Raw genomic sequence first — 15,422 nt, 5'->3', positions numbered from 1 at the left:
ATATATAGCTCTTCGTTATCATTTTATCAAAGATCACGTGGAGGATGGAAATATTGAAGTACATTTCGTGAAAATAACTAATCAGTTAGCTGATATTTTCACGAAACCTTTAGATGAAAAATCTCTTGTGAGAATTATAGAGGGACTTGGAATGATCGATGGAAATTATGTTCCATGCGAAAAAGAAGAATGATGCACGATAAGGAATGAATCAGAGGCGCTTAATAAAAGACAAGGCAAAGTCATTCAGCATTCAGAGATTACTGTACATAGTCAACGCTTCGACCCCTTCGAATTCGCACATTTGTTACTTGTTTTAAGGGTTGATTCAGCTGTTACTGTTCATAGTCAACGCTTCGACCTCTTCGAATTCGTACATTTGTTACTTATAAGGGGATGATAAAATTTTGCATATTTGTATCAAGTATTATTTCAATTTTCGGAAAATTTAAAAATCCAAAAAGATTTTCGTTTGTTTTGTCATTTAATTTTCGAAAAATTCAAAAATTCAAAAAGATTTTCGTTTGTTCTGTCTTTATTTTCGAAAAATCAAAACATCAAAAATATTTTGATTCTTATTTCTTTTTAGCATTTTGTTACAGATTCTCATGAAGATACAGATGAGATTATGCTTGCAGTACTCGGGTAAGGTACATTTTTCGTATGAATCGATAAATTTTTCATCATTCGAACTAGTTAGGATGTCCCTAGAAGCATGCTGCTGTATGTTGACCAAAGCCTCCATGACTCAATGTGTGTGTACGAAAGCCTTAATGAAATTATTCATACGAAGATTTCTTCCCAATCAGGCTTATATTCACATTAGTCTCTGAGCTACCTTACTCTTCTCAAAATGAGTTAAGAGTTTACTGTTTGGTCCAAACATAACAGAGGTACTTTTCGTGTCTTACATCAATCTTTTTCATCCATAAAGTTCTTACACGATCACACACGAAGACATATGTCCGAGAGGTCTCTGATCAAACCCATCGAGACTTAGATATATCAAAACTCTGTGTTTATGATCTGACATCATGAGACCGTGATGAAAGTGAAACCCAATTTTCATTACCTTTTTTAAGGAATTGACGGGGAACTAAGTTCCAGATTTTCACGAAACTTTTGTTTCTGTACCAAAATTCGAAACTCCAAATCATATTCATTTCGAATGAGTGGTCTTGATCAAACATTCGAAACCCACGATGTTTGTTACCCAACAAGATCCAGCACACAAATTTTTTTTCTTGAATATGATTTACGTGTGAGTTTCATTCGAATGTCCTAGTCATTTCAAAATTTTTCAAAGCCAACTTGTCACTGACTACACTGGTCAAACAAGTAATTTCTGTTACAATTTCTCACCTTATGTTTAGGATGACATGTAACGAAATTTTGAACTATCCACGAAGCATTATAAAAGAAGCCCTTTGATACTTATCAACAAATATTCGATTGTAATTCACGGGAACCCACACAAGCTATTGATCATTTCTCTTAATGATTAATGAAGTAATCTTTGCCCGGGATTTCATCTGCTTTTGTGTCAATGGTTTGACAGCACAATATCCCATATTTTTCTTATATTTGTTTCTCGTCTCTATTCTTTGGAACACAGCACTCACGAAATCCTTGAGGTTCCGAGTAATACCAACTCAGACTGATGATTTCGAACTTCTGGCGTATGACTTCACTTTTCATCCCAAAAGTGAAAGAGCCTTGCTTCCATTCGAAGGGTTCTGACGGTTACAATTTTCTTGGGGATTACAAGACAGGCTGTTTATAAATGACGTATGGTATTCTGTCCGTTTTTCAAGGCAATGTGACAGCTACTTTTTGACGCATGGCTACTTTTACGCAGTAATGGTCCGATTTTCAAGGTGCCACGTCAGATATCATTAAATACATATCCCGCTTCAAATTCAAATTTAAGGGTTACATATAAAAGGGAATTCAAGGGGTTCATTGTCAGTTTACGCGATCAAAAAGCAAATTTCCCAAATTCTCTGTTCATCATCATCTTCAAACCCTAAAAATGGCGACTTCTGCTCATGTTGATTCTCATACCACTGAAGATGCCTCTTCATTACCAATAATGAAGATTCAAGCAACAAACTACTACTTGGAGGGTGAAGTTTCTCAGTACCCGGAAGAATTAAAGATGCTCATAGTTTCTTTGAAGAACTCGGTTTTGGCTAAAGCGATGTTCAACTCTTTCTCTGTTCCATTGTCCTGGCTTTCTCAAGCAGGATCAACTGCGACATACAACAAAGCATTTGATACGATTACTTTTCATCTGGTGAACGACAAAAAGGTCAGGCTAACCAAGAAACTATTTTGCCAAATTCTTGATATTCCGAATTCGCCTCCATATGTTTCATTTACTTTTCCATAAGCCACCATTGTCCAAGATTAGTGATTTTAAGAAATCTGGACTTCCACGACTCTGGAATTTCTTATTTAGTATTTTTTTTACGATGTTTGACTGGGAGATCAGCTGGCCTTGATAAAGGAAGAATGGAGGTTTATGCCATGGTTGCTGGCATCTACTATGATCTTCAAGTAGATTATTCTACACAGTTGTGGAAGGAATTCCAAAAGGGTGTAGAACACACGAATGCTATTCATGGTATTTCGTGTGCAAGATACTGGAGTTTGATTTTGCAACACTTTTACAATAAGGAGGGGATTTTGGTACCCAATGATGAAGACAAAGCAGTTTTTCAATCATACCACTATCCGAAGGATGTCACAGATAGTGCTGAAGTTTTTCCATCAGTTGCTCGTATTCCAGATGTTATGCTTAAAAGAGTTGATCCTTCGAACTCTGTATTGGTGGCATATTTGAAGACTATTGATTCTTCAATCAAAACTGGCATACTCTTGGATAGAGATGATACGAAATCCAAGAAGACGAAGAAGAATGAAACTGAGTCAAAATCTTCGAAATCTCCAAAGAAGAAGCCTGAAACTGATGTAGTGTCTGTTGTTGAGACTCAAGTGATTGAGCCTATTCTTGAAGAAACCCAAGAAAATGTTATCATTCCTTCGAAGACTGGAATGTTTCGAAGAAATAAAATGAAGTCAACCAATAAACGCAAATATCCCACACAAAAAGTGATTCGAAAACCTCAAATCACTCATCAAGGCGTTTTAATTAAGGAAGTGCCCGCACCTGTTTCACCGATGTCCAAGAAACGAAGGGATGAAGATATGGCAAAGCATTTGTCAAAGAAAAAGAAGAAGAAGACTCGAAAGCTTGTAATCTCTACTGAGTCAACAGAAGATGATAGTGAAAGAATTCCAGAAACTCCAGAGTTTACTCTTATCACAGAAAGTTTCACTCCAGAGAAGACAGTTGTCATACCACCCGAAGATTCGATTGCCAAATCAGTTCCTGAGGAGGTTCGAACTTCAGGCATCCCTGCACACGTATCTGATACGGATGCAAATGTCGATATGGGTGAAGGAGGTTCGAAAAATGAAGCTACAGGTCCATCTACTTCTGCTCCTCTTACTTCAACGACAGATTCTCCAACATTCGAACATATTCTTGATCAACCCTTTACTTCTATTTTTTCTTCTCAATCTACTGAGCCACCCAAACCCACTTCACCTGTTCAAGAAACTGTTTTTGTGGAGACAAAGACTGATAATGAGGGGTTTGGTGGTATGTTTGATGAATTGGAATTTCATGAAGACGAAGAACAGTTTCCTGATCATATGCTGATGACCATGCAACAATTTAAAATCCTGAATCAGAAGTTGAATTCAATACTTCAATCCCAAGCTGATCTGGGGGGTGGTTCATCTCTTTCAAGTCTGGAGATTGATTCGATGTTGAAGATGTTTGAAACCAGAGTTGTGAGCAAAGTCTCTGGAATGCTTACAGACTCTGAATCACGAATTTTGGAGAAAGTTGATCTCAATGATCAAAACAATGAAATTCGAATCAATTCTCAAAATTCGAAATTTGCTGGTGATCTGAGAGAGTTGAAGAATGTTGCAAAGGAAAGACATGTTCTTTTTATTCAAGATGTGAAGAAAGTTCGAGAGGATGTAAACTTGCAAATTCACGAACTTCGTGAAGATATGAAAAGAGAAATAGCTACTGTTCAACACGACTATGCATCATTGCATCAAAAGGTTGATATAATTTGTGACGCTGTCACCAAATTTGTCAAATTATATGAAAGTTTGAGTCCACAACTTACTCAAATTTCATCAACTGAAAGTGAAAACTTTGAGGAAGTGATTACTTTACTCAAGGAGTTAAAAGAAATTTCTTGCAGGCCGGTGTCTTCTTCCTTGATTACACCTGAATTTTTGTCACAAAAGTTTGTTCACTTCGAAGCAATTCTCAACAAACAACTTGCTCCTCTCTTTCGCATATCAAGTCTTCTTCCAACAACGTTTGCCCCACCTGTTTTCATAGGGGTGCAAGGGGGAGAAAGAAAAACTAGTGAGTCGAAGACTAGTGGAGAAGATGCGAAAGTTGTGGGAAAAATCTTTTCTTCGAAAATCCCAACAACAAAACCAGTAATAGTTTCTGCTGAACTTGTCACTTCAACTGTTGTAACAACAATTTGCAAGACCAATTTCGAAAGGAATTGTTATTGGTAAATCTTCGGAGACTGGTGGGAGTGGTTCAAAACCAAAAGAGACAACTGACAATCAAGCCTTGAAAGATAAAGGCAAATCAATTGTAGTGGAAAAATCGAAAGAGGAAAAGAAGGCTGAAGTAGAAGCTGAACTTGAAAAACTGAGGATTATTCAAAGTATTATGACTCAGCGTGCTAGTGATCCGAAGGGAATGGATAAAGGTGATCCAGCCAAACATTATAATTATGAAACAATTGAGGCCAAGGTTGCTTTTAATCACATGTATACATTCGAGAAGAAACCAAAGCAGAGTTATATGGTCACAAATACTAATGCAAGCCAGCTGGATTTTCCAATAAACGAAATGATGTTTATCATGCCTCAGTTCAAAGCAGAAGGGAATTTTAAAAATAAAGATGAAGGTACACACATGAAAATTCGTTTTCATGCTGTTCTTGGAAAAGCCCGTGAGGAAGTTTGGTCTTTAATAAAAATCAAGAAGGTCATAAGTATGAAAAAGGATGTGGTTTTCGAAAACACAGTCCAAAATGTTAAGTATGTGGTTGCCAGGGCAAATGGAAATATTTGCGAATTCACTGTTGTAGATTTTCCATTAATAAACTTGTATGATCTTATACAAGTTGCATTACTTTTGAAAGACAAATCATTCTCATACCTTCAAAACATAGAACCAGATGAATTCAAGCTTGGAGTAGCTCACATCAAGATTTTTATCGAAAACTATTATGAGTGCTTGGCACTAACAGATGTTGAATTAGCTACTGCCAAAGGAATGGAAATTAAAGCTCCGATGGCTCCTACGAAGACTCAGGCGGAATTGAAGAAGTATGCTGATGGTGAAATTTGCCTGAAGCCTTTTGGAATTGTCTTCGCAGGAAAAGACAAAGCTGGAAAGTCTAAACGGTTCTTATTCCAAGCAAGTGAAGTAGAGAGATATTCAACATCTCAATATACGAACTTGATTGTTCGTATGAATCATTGCAAGAAGAACAATGAAGGTGACAAGAAAGAGCTGAAGAAGATTATCTCCTGGTACACGGAGATTCGAAGAGTATTACTGTATTCCATCACACTTCTTACAAATTGAAGACTTCGTCTATGATTACAAAGGGGGAGATTGTAAGGGTCGAATTGTTGTAATTAGTCGAAGTATGTTTTGGACTCTTCGAATGTTTTGTAATGTATTTTACTAGGGCGCTTTTATTCGAAGCTTTAGAGTCAATGCCTTAGTATATTTTTTGTATCCTTTCAGTTCCCTATAAATAGGGTTATTTACTAGAGTTAGATAAGAACTTTTACAGACTTGTCTATTGCACTCTGTAAAGACTTCGAAAGCATAATAGAGCATAACAAGATCATATTTACATCCTGTGTTCAAATCTCGCATTCTTACTTGAATTCATACTCTGATTAATTCATTACTCGATTCATTGATTCATCACAATAGATTGGAATTTGTTGAAACCGGTAACCATAATCCAAAAGCTGAGATTTCATCCGTAGAACTTGAGATGTGCAACTAGCAGCAACAATGTATTCCGCTTCTGCTGTTAAAAGTGCAATTCAATTTTGTTTCTTAGATGACCAGCTGACCAATCGACCACCTAAAAATTGACAGCCACCAGATGTGTTTTTTCTGTCCATTTGAAGGCCACCATAGCTTGAATCGGAATATGCTTGTAGGAGGAAACTCTCATTTGCTGGGTACCAGATTCCGAGATTATTTGTACCTTTGAGGTATCAGAATATTTGTTTAACAACCAATAGATGAGACATCTTTGGATTAACTTGAAATCTGGCACACAAACATGTTGAAAACATGATGTCCGGACGACTTGCTGTGAGGTAGAGTAGTGATCCAATCATTCCCCTGTACTTCTTTTCATCAACTGCCACACCGGATGGGTCCGAAAATATTTTGTGTCTGAAACCCATAGGTACCTTGGTTGAGGCACATGTGTCAATCGAGTACTTTTTGAGAAGTTCTGAAATGTACTTCTCTTGGTGAATGAAAATTCTTCTGTTGGTCTGTTTGACTTGGAGACCAAGGAAGAAGCTTAGTTCACGATTCATACTCATTTGAAATCTACTAACCATTAACTTAGCAAAGTCAGCAACCATTGATGAATCGGTGGATCTGAAAATGATGTCATCAACATAAATTTGGACAAGCATGAGATGTTTTCTATTTGACCTTAGGAACATAGTACGATCGAGAATACCTCTTTGAAAACCTGAACGCTTGAGAAAGTTAGTGAGGGTCTCGTACCAGGCGTGGGGAGCTTGCTTGAGGCCATAAACAGCTTTCCGGAGTTTGTAGCTGTAGTTCGGATATGAGAGACTGACAAAACCAGGAGGATTTTGAAGATACACTTCAGTATCAAGTTCACCATTTAGAAAAGCACTTTTGACATCCATCTGGTAAACCTTAAAGCCTTTGTGAGCAGCATAAGCAAGAAATATTATGATAGCTTCAAGACGGGCAACAGGAGCAAAAGTCTCATCGTAGTCAAGCCCTTCGATCTGTGTGAATCATTTAGCCACCAATCTTGCTTTGTTCTGAATCTGCATCATCTTGTTTGTTCCGAAACACCCATCTAGTACCAACAATGGGATGATTCTGAGGAGGAGGTACGAGAGTTCATACTTCATTTCTATCGAATTCTGCCAATTCTTCTTACATGGTTGTAATCCAATCAGCATGTTCTAGTGCTTCTTTGATGGATTTGTGTTCAACCATTAAGATAAATGATGAGAAATGACATTCATTTTAAACACTTGTGGCAGAACGAGTTTCAACACCAGCATTTGGATTTCCAATAACTTGGTTCGTAGGATGATCCTTAGTCCAAACATGTAGTCTTGGAAGCTCTTGTGCAGCAGATGATACTATATCAACAATGGGGTTGTGTTGCTCCCCCTGAATAGTTTAAACTTGTGGATGATGCTCCCCTGAACTTCTGAACCAGATAGGTTGACGTCATCATCAGGTGGAAAATTGAAGAAATTTACATCATCATCGTTGTTGATAGGATTAGAGTCGAATTCAGCAGCTGCATCTTGATATCCATCCACATTTGATTCAAGGGAAGGTTGACCATTCTCCCCCTCAACCTGAGAAGGTTGAAATGGTTCGGAATCAAATGGAGGAAAAATGGGTGTCGGACCTAAAACATTTTGGGACACCAGAGCTTCGGTTGATGAGGTGTGTCTTGTTCGAGATTCCAAATCAAGAGTTGTTTCTGAGGGTCCAAACAAGGTTTCAAAGTCAACTTCATAGATTGTTTGCTGGTTCGTACATCCTGGCGCTGGAGCATCAGAATCCATGATGTGAGTTGTAACATGGGTTGAGCCAGAATTCCGAACGAAATTATCATCAAAGGTGACATCAAAACTTTCTTCAAGAACACGAGTTCGCCGATTAAGAACTCGATAAGCCTTTGATTCAGTAGAGTATCCAAGAAAGATGGCTTCATCAGCTTTGGGTTGGAACTTTGTAAGCTGATCACGATTGTTCTTGATGATGCATCTACATCCAAAAACATGAAGAAAAGAGATACTTGGCATCCTACCATTCATGGCTTCATACAGTGTCTTATTGAGGCGTCGATTGATGATACTTCTATTATGATTAAAGCATGCAGTAGAGACAACTTCAGCCCAAAGATAGAGTGGAAGATATGCAAAGTTGAGCATGGATCGAGCAGCTTCAACAAGTGTTCTGTTACGACGTTTGACTACACCGTTTTGTTGGGGAGTGTATGGAGTAGAAAAGTTGTGGTCAATACCCTTCTCGGTGAGGAAGTTTTCAATGGTGGAATTTGTGAATTTCGAACCATTGTCACTTTGATTCATTGTATGGTTTGGTACCATGATTCATTGCAATGTGTTTCCATCTTATTCGGTTTATCGGTTATGCTTGTTCAGGCTGAGGATGGATCTTGTGACTGTTTGGGACTTTGAGGCCATGTCAGTTTGAATTTGAATAGTACAGACCTAGGTGAGTTAGTTGATTTTGGAGGTCTCGTGGGCCTTGCTCAAGGTAATTCCATTTGAGTCACGCGACTCAAGAAGGAAGCGATTGTAATGATCGGCTCGAGGATTGCAGTCGGAGGTTAAGTGATTGACAGATGGATTGGTATGTCACTATCTACGACGAGGGTTATGTTCTTCCAGCTTTCTGCATCCGAAGGAAAAAGAGAGCAGACATGTGATTTTCAAAGTTGGGATGTAGACCCAGCACGGGGATAGATAGTTGCAGTTTCTGGAGGCAAAAATGGCAGTGTGGGAATGTACAAGAGGATTCTTGTGGTATAGTTGCTTTGAATTGAGATCAAGGTTCTGCTTTCTTTGAATATAGTCAGGTCAGGTGTTAGTTGATTGTTTCATATGAGTCTTCTTACTGTACTTGTGGGTCGAAGGCACCAATGCCGACCTACTGGATTGTGCTATGTAGAATGCTAGATGTCTTTATGACTCTTGCATGTTTGTATGTTTGGTTTGAAAGAAACCCTAGGGTTGGGCCCGAGGGACAGGCCCATGTTTTTATGTTTGGTTTGAAAGAAACCGCAGGGTTGGGCCTATGATTGTATGTTGGGTTGGAATATACCCCAGGGTTGGGCCACTGATTTGTATGGTATGTGGTATTTTGGGGAACTCACTAAGCTTTGTGCGTACGGTTTTGTTGTTAAATGTTTTCAAGTACTCTTGGTTTCAAAACGAAGGACCCGACTTGATCGCACTGCATCCCCTGAAGATTATATTTTTCAATAATTGTTTATGATTTAACTTTGATATTTTGAGAATACTTTTACTCTAATCGTATTTTGGGATGAATTAGCAACTATGCCATATAAACATGGAATGTTTGTCAATTTCCAGCTTCTACATGACAAAACATACCTATTATTCCGTAAGGTAACTTCAAATTGTTGATACCCATTTATGTGTACCGACTAGAATCTTCCAATAATAAAAATTAAATAACCAACTTATGCATAGTTATAATAAAAGAAAATTATTTTTTTTCAAAACAAAATTACCTTTACGTTGTCTTCCTAAGTTATATCTTCCTTCTAGTTGATAGGCAATTTGTTAAATTCCAGCTCATTCCATTCAGCCTCTAATTGTATAACTTATCCATGACAAAAAATAAATAAATAAAGTCCTCTAACATTGTGATTATTGGTTTCTTTCTAGAGTCAATGATAGCAACATTGAAGCTTTATGACATCTCATTTTTCATAGCATCACAGTTCCTACCCTCAACAAAAATATCACTTGAACAAAAATTTGGGTCTCTCTCCATGAGATAATCATATGCATTGTTGTCTATATTCTTTATCTCCTCCATAGAAACTTGAAACATTTAAGGAGTGGTAAATAGTTTATGTTCAGCTTCAGGTACCCTTTCCTTGACAGCTTCAATGAAACCATATTAAGAATTAAAAAGTGTATGTAGAAATAAAAGACTGAAAACATATGCAAAATGTAAGAAAATGCATACCTTGTGTCTATAGGACGTAAGAGTAAGCTCGCTACCATTTCCCCCTCCATCTTCATCCATAATAAGGTCTATAAACCATTTCCATGCCTCTTTATTCTCGATGTTTACTATAAACCAAGTTATAAGATAAATATGGTTATTAGCATTCCTACACACTACTAAAAGGAGCTCACATCTACAAATGCCTTTAAAAATAGTCATCAACCCTAATTACTCTTCTACAACCATATATCCAACCATACTTAACAAATTTATAGAAAACATAATACCTTTAAAAACTATGGTTGAATCAGACATGATATCCACAAACATTTTAACAATAAATTATGGATTAGCCCTCCTAATTTCCTCACTATAATCTATAATTCTGCATAGTGCTCTTTCAAACTACTCTCAGTCTCAAACAATGCAAAACTTTTGACAATTGTATACTGCACAACACTGACATTTAGATTTTATGGTTGAATCAGACATGATATCCACATACATTTTAATAATAAATTATGGATTATCCCTCCTAATTTCCTCACTATAATCTATAATTCTGCATGGTGCTCTTTCAAACTACCCTCAATCTTAGACAATGCAAACCTTTTGAAAATTGTATACTGCACAACACTGACATTTAGATTTTATTTTTGGAATTTGAGCTTTCATTTTCATTAAACTAAGCTTTGGCATTCCAAAATCTCATGTAAAAAATGTTTCCTTATCTACCGATAAGTCACAATTGCTCCAATTTTGAATGTATTTGAGTAGTTATGAGTAGCTTGAAGTGAAAGATATTTCATTTTCATCCAAGAGGCCACAATCTAAAAGGTCATGTATGATATTTACCTTTGTAACACCTTACTAACAATATATATTTATCATTCTTTTCATACCATAAATCATAACCATGTGAAATTTCATAGTTACTCAGACAATATTTAAGCTCTCTAGGATTTGAGAATTTCATACCTAATAAAGGAACCATCTTATTCCATTCTCGAGTATCATCATGCATAAGGTAGACATGTGATTTCTATAATGCCAACATCTTTTTCATAACCATCTTATTCCATTCTCGAGTATCATCATGCATAAGGTAGACATGTGATTTCTATAATGCCAACATCTTTTTCATTAAAATATATCATCTTCATCTTTCTTGACTAGACAGACTACATTCAAGAAATGATCATCAGTTGTTCTTTTGATTGACACCACATCCTCATCTTGTACATGATCATAGTTCTCATCATCTCATAACTTAGAATCACCACTGTTTTGTATGACATTCAACCCATGACTCAAACTTTCTTCCGATAGATAGTAATATACATTTCCTCAATTCTTTTTAGTAAGTTTTTTTTAAAAAAAAAAGTAAAGAAATCAGAGAAACCCATCCCATTGAAATCAACATCCTGGACTGATGCTCTTTCTGGATCGAAATATATTAGCGGCGTAGGGAGAATGTTCCAGTATAGAGGACATCAATGATTGGCAGGGTGCCAAATTTTACTATGGTTCTCTTTCAGATTGTGTTTCACCGAGAAAGGTGTGTAATATAGAGGAATTAGTGTAATGGAGAGTAACGGTCATGTGTTACTTGAAGACCACAATGGTTATAAGGGTGTAATAGAGATCCCGCATAATAAGGCATGTAATTCCCACCTAATTCACATTAATTTTAATATCTAAAAATTCCAAGATGACTGGTAATTCGGTAAAACCTACATCAATCGATCATAAGGATATTTTAGAACGGTATAAACAAATTCAATGGTAATACATGCAAAAAAAACTAAATATGTACACGAACAAAAATATAATACCCTTATAAATCATTAATCATATAATTGATGCGTTTTGAACATAACATACAATCCTATGTGTGCATAAAACTCTAATTAAGATCTATGTTCTCTCCAATTGAACATACAATATAAACAACCAAGTGTAAACCCTGGATCACTATAGAATAATTGAAAATCACATAAGAAGGGTTATGATACATGACTTTAATATTGTGATTGTTTACCTAGATCTCTATAGAATAATCGAAAATCACATAAGCAGGGTTATGATACATACCTTTAAGATTTTTATTGTAAACAATCTTGAATCCTTGATTGAAAGACCTTTGGTAGCAAGCGCCAAAAGTGTCGCGCCTCTAATGGTTCACAAACAAATCCTAGAAACCAAGGAAAACTATAGAGAGAGGGGGAGAGGGAAGGGATCAAAATTTCGTCCAAAGATCTTAGAAAAGAGTCACAGCCTAAATTCAACCCTAAGGAGGGTTTATATAGGTGTTAGGATGGTATTGGATAAGGCAGGTATCTCCAAGATAACCCTAATTCTTTAACTTCCCCCCTAAGACATCCAAGGCACCCTTAGAGCCCAAGGAAACCCTAGAGACACTCTAGATTCCATTCCCCCTCTTTAGGGAGGTTCTAGAATTGCCCAATGCTCAACTATTGAACATTGTCACCTTAAATCCCTGCACATTTAATTAATTCCTTTAACCCCAAAATTAATTCCAAATTAATTTATGATCAAATATTAATTAAAAAATTCCATAATACATTAATAAATCATTTATTTTGATTTCTAATTAATTTATTAACCAAATCATAAATTAATAAATCATTCTTCTCTCTCTAACAGTCATCCTATTCAATTGCCAGGTTTGAAGGCAACCCAAAATGACTGTACTACTATTAATGCAAGTATATACGAATTATAGTTATGGGTTTAGACACCTAATCCAACAGTCTCCCATTTGGATAAGTCTAATAACTATAATTTCCAGTATAACAACCGAATTGACTAGCAAATTGTAGCTACCAAAAGTCGTTGTCGAACTCTGACCCATTTAGTTACGTGTCCTAAGATAAGTGATCAAATATTCCTCTGTTCTACAAGATATCGTATGGGCATGAGACATGGATCATAATCAATCTCTTTGTAAAAGATTTGTTTCCCGATTTCTGATTTATGACGACTGAAATCAGACTACTAATTGAACACATCAATTTAGTCCAGGCTTGGCCAAGCGCTTAGATGCCATCATCAAATCATCGAGAGGCCCACATATATCACTTTTCCAGTTAGGGAAAATGAACGAATAAATTTTGACTCATATGCTTGTACTATTTACTCGTCAAATCACGCACAACAATACGTTTTATAACATCAAGTTACTGATGCGTTTACGTATTATCAATGCACAAATTATTCGTAAACAACAACCCATATATCTCTGTTTCAAGAATATAAGATATTATCGTCTCAAAATTACTCGTGATAAAATCCATGAAATAGTTCTCTGATCGTGGGTTTATCCAATACTCAAAATCCCCATTTCCAAGTACTCATGAACATTGCAGCAAAACAATTGCTATGTCTAAACCCTTAGACAATCTACAATTCAATTCATCACAGTCTTAATTCGCTACTTACTTCCAAAAGTACGATCGACTGTGGATGTTTTGAATAATCCAATTGATAACGCCTATTTTATATATATATATATATATATCATTTCGGTGTTTTCTTATTATCTTATGCTATGTTTTTTTATTATTTAGAGCTAAAAGGTACTTATAATGCTTTGAATTATAAATTACAGCTATTATTTGTTGTTGGAGCGGAAATGAAGCAAAAAGCCTTGGAAAACGAAGTTGGATTGCAAATATGAAGATTTGTGCTGAACTGGGCCGAACGCCCTGCGTTTCTAGGCCGAACGCCCAACGTTCCTTGCTTGCTGATTACAGGACTGCTTGGATGAATGCCCCGTGTTCGTTGGACCTACGCCCAACGTTCGTAGGCAGTGTAAAATTATTATAAATTGACATTTACGTTGTTCTAAAGGGAGATTCCGAGTTCTACCATACCTTAGTCGACAAGTAACATTTGTTAAGCCGTTTTGAGGGTTTAGGAGGCGGTCGGAAGGCCATTAAGCTGACAGGAGCGAAGATCTGAAGGATTGGAGAGCAGATTCATGCCAGTAATCATGTGGTATGTTTTTCCAACCAAGATTAATGTTCAAACATGATTCTATATGCAATTACTTTCTGATTTGGGTGTTAAAACCCTTTGCTTTGTGTTTATGATTAGATGAACCCTTGATTTTGTGGATTAATTGCTATTTGGATTGTTTTATTCGTGTTTAATTAATCTTGTTAAGCTTGTTAAAAGATCCTTATGTGTTAATGACAATTATTTTCTGTTGATGACTAAGTATATTGAGTTGTATGAACATTCTCTTGATTACTTGAATCTTATGGTTTTGTGAAAACAAGATTGTAAGCCTAGTGTTGTGAACATAACCTAGGGTTAACTAGAAAATAAGTAAATTAATGCGTCAACATGTGTGATGACCAACCACATATGAGTTAATTGAACCAACCAATTTGATTAACTATTATTACAAGTCTTGCTTGATTCGAACTGAACACTAGGAAACCTGTTAGTTTAATCAACTGATCACTGCTTGAATTGACTTGTTTGCTAAAGGATTAGTAATAGTGAACATGAACCTAATCATTTAGAAATCGGTGAACATGAATAAATAAATATGTGTGTGCAATTATCTATAATTTTAAGATGTAATTTGTCTAAACCAAAGTACCTAAAGAGATTTGTCTTCGGTCAGTTTATCGAGATTTGATGTTTAATCGATTGTTTGATATGTAATTCCATAAAACCTTTCTTCACTGCTTTTGTGTGTTTTGTGTAACCTATAATCAAACACTCTAAATTAATTCACTACCGTTCCCCTTGTGTTCGACACCCTTGCTTATCAAAACTATACTATACTCGAACGGGTTCACTGCCTGTAAGGTGTGGTTTAGATGCGATAAACTATGAATTATAAATACGAAACTAGTGCATTAAATATACACATCATCAATTATTCGGGAAGTTAAGCATGCGAAGTGAAACACAATGATAACATTAAGCTACTAATGCGTTTACGTATTATCAATGCACAACTGACTTGTAAACAACAACTCATATATCTCCATTTTAAGAATATAAGATATTATCGTCTCAAAATTACTCATGATAAAATCCATGAAGTAATTCTATGAGCGTGGGTTTATCCAATACTTAAAATCCCCATTTTGAAGTACTCATGAACATTGTAGCAAAACCATTGCTATGACTAATCTCCATAGACAATCTACAATTTAATTCATGATAGTCTTAATTTGCTACTTACTTCCAAAAGTACGATCGACTGTGGAGTTTTGAATAATCCAATTATTAGGGAAGTAAAACATGTGAAGTGAAACACAATGATAACCTA

Source organism: Lactuca virosa, chromosome 8, assembly GCF_052849685.1.
Source record: "Lactuca virosa cultivar CGN04683 chromosome 8, Lactuca_virosa_CGN04683_v6, whole genome shotgun sequence".
NCBI lineage: Eukaryota > Viridiplantae > Streptophyta > Magnoliopsida > Asterales > Asteraceae > Lactuca > Lactuca virosa.
Note: the sequence above shows the minus strand (reverse complement) of the source record.